The sequence below is a fragment of the Nelumbo nucifera genome, chromosome 5 (assembly GCF_055504915.1).
Source record: "Nelumbo nucifera cultivar China Antique chromosome 5, China Antique-T2T, whole genome shotgun sequence".
Lineage (NCBI taxonomy): Eukaryota > Viridiplantae > Streptophyta > Magnoliopsida > Proteales > Nelumbonaceae > Nelumbo > Nelumbo nucifera.
Window position 1 is genome coordinate 68,747,035 of NC_142653.1, and position 5,733 is coordinate 68,752,767.

The following is a 5,733-nucleotide window of genomic DNA, read 5'->3' on the forward strand; positions in this document are numbered from 1 at the left end:
ATGGCTGCAAGGGAATCGATATGGTGTACTCCCCTCTGATTGGTTCGATCATTGCTCCACTGGTAGCTGTTTGATGCCATCTCCTCCACTAAGTCATATGCTTCCTCTGGAGTTTTCCTCATAATTGTACCACTTGCAGCTGCATCAATAATTGACCGATTAGAGGGGGTAATACCATTATAAAAAGTTTGTATTTGTCGCCAAATTGGTATCCCATGGTGGGGACACTTCCTAAGCATCTCCTTGAATCTTTCCCATGCTTCATACAAGGATTCCCTCTCAAATTGAGCAAAGGTAGTAATTTCATTAATTAACTTTGCTGTTTTGGAGGGTGGGAAATATTTAGCCAAAAATTTCAGGGTTAGATCATTCCAAGTGGTGATACTTCCTGCAGGGAGTGAGTTGAGCCAATCTTTAGATCTATCACACAATGAAAAAGGAAATAATCTTAGCCTAATAGCATCATCACTAACTCCATTATGTTTAAAGGTATCACATATTTCAAGGAAGTTAACGATGTGTGCATTAGGGTCATCACTTGGTAACCCACTAAACTGAATACTAGTTTGGATCATTTGAATTATTGCAGGCTTTATTTCAAAATTATTGGCATGGATGGTAGGCTTGCAAATGCTGGATGTCACCCCATCAATGTTTGGACAAGCATAATCCAAGAGGGTGTGATTTCCTTCTGCCATCTCTCCTTCTATCTCTATGGCTGGTTCACAACTAACAACCTCTTCTCTTGCTTTTCCTTTGTTGAACCTTTGCAACAAGCGAAGGGTCCTTTCAATCTCAGGATCAAATTCTGCTAAACCTTCCTGTCTAGTGTGTATCATGCACTAGTAAATCTGAACCAGCAGAATTCAAAGAAATAAATGAAAACAATAACAAAAATAAAAACAAATAAAAAGAAAATAATAACAGAAATAAATGGTCCAAATTAATCAAGGTTAACAAATTCTAATATTATTTTAGAATTAAATCCCCGGCAACGGCGCCAAAAACTTGATAGCTATAAATATATAACCCTAGCAAGTGTACTAGTTATCAAGTAGTATAATAATATCATTCCCACGGGGATTTAACAAAATAAGTATTAGAATCATAGTCTTCCCTAATTATTTGGACAATCGAAATTTAGATTTATGGAAAAAAAAGAACTACTGAAAATAGAAAAAAGAAAATAAAAATAAGGGTGATCACTAATCAAATAGGCAAATGATGGAATCACTAGGACTTTTGGTCCACCTAACCAATGCAATGAATATTGATGGGTCCAATTATCCAAGACTAATTGTTATTCCCATAAGCTGAGATTTTCACAAATTTATTTAATATTCTCTCTCGAGATATACTAAACCTACGCCCATCAGGTAACCCTTCGATCTCTCGAGTAGAGCTCTCAAGATGGAAGTGCATTAAGTCCAAGAAAACCATTAAATTCAGATGAATCATGTATATATATCTCTATATACCATTCAATTCACACTATGAATTATTCTGTCAATTATATGAATTCCTCTCTCAATTCATTAACATAACACAAATCAATTAAGAGGTGGCCAAAATTCAGATTGTATAATCAAGTTCTTTGAAACATTCGAATAGACTAGATCTAATCTTGTTGTTTCTTGAATAAAGTATGAATTGTAGATCAGATTGGCCAATTGATCTCTTAAAAATCTAGATTTGAAATTTCAGATCTAAGATTTGTAAGGACTGACCTTCATATTTTAGCTTGGCCGATTTGATCTAACTCTTGGAATTTCTAGAGTGCTTGAGAGAGACTTTAGAAATTCAAATCTATTATTCAAGAACTGAATTGCATGCAATGTTAGAGATAACTTGCACAATTCAGTTGGTGATCAATTCAAATCTGAATTGATGCCCTCGAAGTGTTTGATTAAATGCATGAATGATTAGATTCTTGATAGAAATATAAGAATCATCATTCTTGCATAAGATGAACATGCACTTGGAAGAGAATGTTCATTGCCTTGGGGTTTCACCAAACCAAGGCTGAATCATGTCCTATTTGAATGAGTTAAGAAGGTTGATTACTGAATCATGAATTTGGATTTTTAGCTTACTCTTTCATCTTGAATGTAAGGTAATTGAGCCAATGATTCTTAGGTAGATTGTAGCTTAGGATTTTGGTTTTGAATAAAGTTGTAATGTTTTGTTAATCAGATAAGAATTAACCAATTTAGTCTTAGTAGTTGCTTCCTAAATCCTCGTGGGAACGATACTCTACTCATCACTTTATTACTTGAACGACTAGTGCACTTACTAGTGTCACAAGGACCCGTCAAGTTTTTGGCGCCATTGCTAGGGATTTATGGTAGCAATATTAGGAACCATTGGCCATTCTTAATCTGATTTGTATCTTTGCATTCATTGCTGGTTTTCAATTCTGCATCTTAAGTTTCAGCTTTGAATGCAATGGTTTCATTGATGGAGCTGGTTTTCTTTCTTCATGCTTGATTGCTTCATCTTTAATTTCAGTTTCAGTTTAGTTAATTTCTGGTTCTATTATGTCAAAAGAAAAGAAAAAGATTTCTTCTCTTAACACTTGATTACTCCATCTTTAATTTCAGTTTTAGTTATGTAGATCTGATCTCTTTCATTTTTTTAGCCTCATTATATCAAAAGAGTACATATCTGATTGCATTACTTGTTGTTTCTTGAAATCAGCAATCAGATCTGCACTTACATAAAAAGATGTTGGCTGCATTAATCTCTTTGGTTTTAGTTCTCTTCTATTTTAAAAGAAAAGAAAAAAAAATGGTCTGTGTGCTTTCAAATCTGAGCTTCAGATCTGAGTTACAAATCTGAATTTCAGATCCGAAATGGTATGAGTACAAGTCTGATTTCAGATCTGTAGCTCACCTCCATTCAAGGTTACATCAAGGCTGATGAGAAGAAAGCTAGAACAACCGATGTACAGACTTGAGATCAATGATTTTACATGATTTCAGATCTGATATACTGATCTCAGATCTGTATACACCAATACATCTTGCTGAATTTTCATATCAGCTTTGATAACTGAGGTTCTAGCTGCTGAACCAAGCATTAGTAGCTGCTAAGAGGCAAAATCTCAGATCTGAAGATGAAAGGTATTCAAGCATATATTCTCATAAACTTCAGATCCCAAGGTATAGAAATCATGTACAATATCTCTATCCTATTTGGATGGTGGTCTGAACTCAGATTGCAGGTCTGAATTGATTTGAGTTCAGATCTGAGTTCATCTGAATTCAGACCTGAACCCACTCAAATCAGATTTGAATTTGGGTGATAACAATGCCAAAAATGCAATCTGATGCACCAGACCTGCCTCATTGATGAAAGTGTAGCAATAAATGATGAAATCAGACCTGAGTGCACTTGAATTCTAATGTGGACTGATATGAGATCTGATGCAGTTTATGATCTGAAATATCTGTGGACAGATGTTTTTGTTATCTTATTTGCATCCAATCTGATTGACTATTTTTGTGTTATCTCTGAGGTTTAAAGATCTAAGAAGGGCATCATATCAGTGGACTAATGTTTGTTTTGTAAACTACTGGCATCAGATCTGATTGCGACTGCTAACAATACCAAAAATTGCAGACCTGATTTCGGGTCTCTGCAATTATTTGATATATATGAGCTATACAGGTTTGAACTTCAATTACATAGCTTAAAGGTCTTGAACCAAGCCTAATTCAGATCTGATTACAGTCTAGTTCAGATTTTTTTTGTTTTCAGTTCAGATCTGCTCCCAGCCTGAATGCAATTCAGATATGATCCTAGCACTAATTGATGTATATTTCAGTATATTTCAGATCCCAATGGATGTGTATTTGTATACAAAAATAGCTCAGATCTGATTGTTATCTTATCTGTGGATTATCAGTACTAAAACGTTACAGACTTGAATCCAACCAAATCAGATCTGAATTCGGATGCTAACAAAAATTGCAGACCTGATTTCAGGTCTCTGCAATTTATGGATGTAGATAAGATGTGCAGTTTTGAAATCATGGTTCCTCAGCATCCGTAATTCATTTCAATCACCTTGCATTTCTTTTCAGATCTGATCTGTAATTCACTTCAGTTAGCCTGAGGCTAAGGTATGGAACCAATGCTAGTGTTCTAATAAACAGATCTGAATACTACTAATCTCTTTGCTCCTCAACCAGCTTTGAAATCAGATTGGTACAGTGAGAAAGAATTTGTAAAATTATAGTAGCTTTTAGATCTAATATCAGATCTATGTAAAACTGATATCTGAACTGTAGGTACAGATTTCAGATCTGAGTTGAAATGATCTCAGACCTGTATACTGATGGTGTGCCTACTGGGATTTTGGATCTGATATTGTATACTGTATACTAAGAAAATTTTTCTTTGTAAATTGCAGTAGCTAACTGATTTCAGATCTGATAGTGAGAGAGAAATTGTAAATTGCTGTCCTACTCTCAGTAGCTACTGAATTCAGACCTATACATTGATATTTAATAGCTTTTCAGCAGTTCAGATCTGTGCAATTAATTTTTATTGCTGAAATCAAGAGGTTTGTATACTACCCAAGGTCTATCCAGATTGGAAACCGAGGAGCAGCCTAAAGTTCTTGATTTCAGTTTTGTTTCAGATCTGTCTGTAGCAGATTTCAGATTTGCTGGTTGCTTGGACTTTTGTATTCTTAGTTAGCATTCAGTCTTTACCTTGTAAATTGCTATTAGATTAGGATTACTTATTAATTAAATTATTTAGATTTTTGCCTTTCTCATTTATAGCATTTCACGTTAGATAAATCTATTTTAGAATGTTAGTTGGAATACAGCTTCTGATCTCTCTCCTTCTAGTATATGATGATTTTTAACAGAGAGAATCCTCATCAACATAGCCATTGCAGAATCTGAAAATAACCTTCAGGGAGTCCTCTACACCTCTCTCTCTTTACTTGATATTGTTCTTTTTGGATTTATTTTGTTACTCCCTAACACTAGGAACATTGGGGACAATGTTCATCTTAAGTGTGGGGGAGTTAGCCTGAGGCTAGGGTGAGGGGGCTGGAACCATGCACCTCGTTTACCCAACACAGACATACAAGCAATGACATGACCAATTAAATTGGAACCCCCAAGTTCATTGCTATTTATTAGGTGATTTTTAAGGGAGTACAAAGAGTTAAGGGAGACCAATGTATGTATCAGTTTTTATTCTTGTGAATAATCCGATTTAGTACATAAATGAGGTTAAGGCGGGGCTGAATATGTCTTTCATCTTGACCAGCCCTAACTATCTACATGTGTATGAAAGCACTTGATTTCATTATTAATGGTCAGTCGAGCTAGTTCACTTCTGAACTACTAATGCAGGAAATTGAACAAATACAAAAAGGACAAGGCTCAATTGACTCCGCTATTCCAAGCTGAATAGTAAAACTAGCAACTTGGAATATGAGTCTTGTTATCTTCCTCAAGCCAGTGACCAGTGTGAGATGGAGCATAAAATGTACTCACACAAAAAAAAAAGTGTGAGATGGAGCATAAAATGCACTGACACCAAAAGAAAAAGAAACGGGTGAGATGGAGCATAAAATGCACTCACACCTAGAAAACAATTGAGGAAAGAATAAGAAAAATTGGTGACAGCTGAGGTTCAAGGGGACAAAATGCAGTTGAACTCTCAATGAAGTGCAGTTATAGATTTGAACTTAGTTCAAATTGATGATTA

The 5,733-nt window shown here is 35.1% G+C and overlaps 1 non-coding gene across 1 annotated transcript; it reads left to right on the plus strand.

The window, feature by feature from the left end:
• The first annotated feature begins 210 nt into the window (after positions 1 to 210).
• LOC148791743 (small nucleolar RNA R71) lies at positions 211 to 317 on the plus strand. The gene has a single exon (XR_016076851.1). It is a non-coding gene; the product is annotated as a small nucleolar RNA R71 (small nucleolar RNA).
• The last annotated feature ends 5,416 nt before the right edge of the window (positions 318 to 5,733 follow it).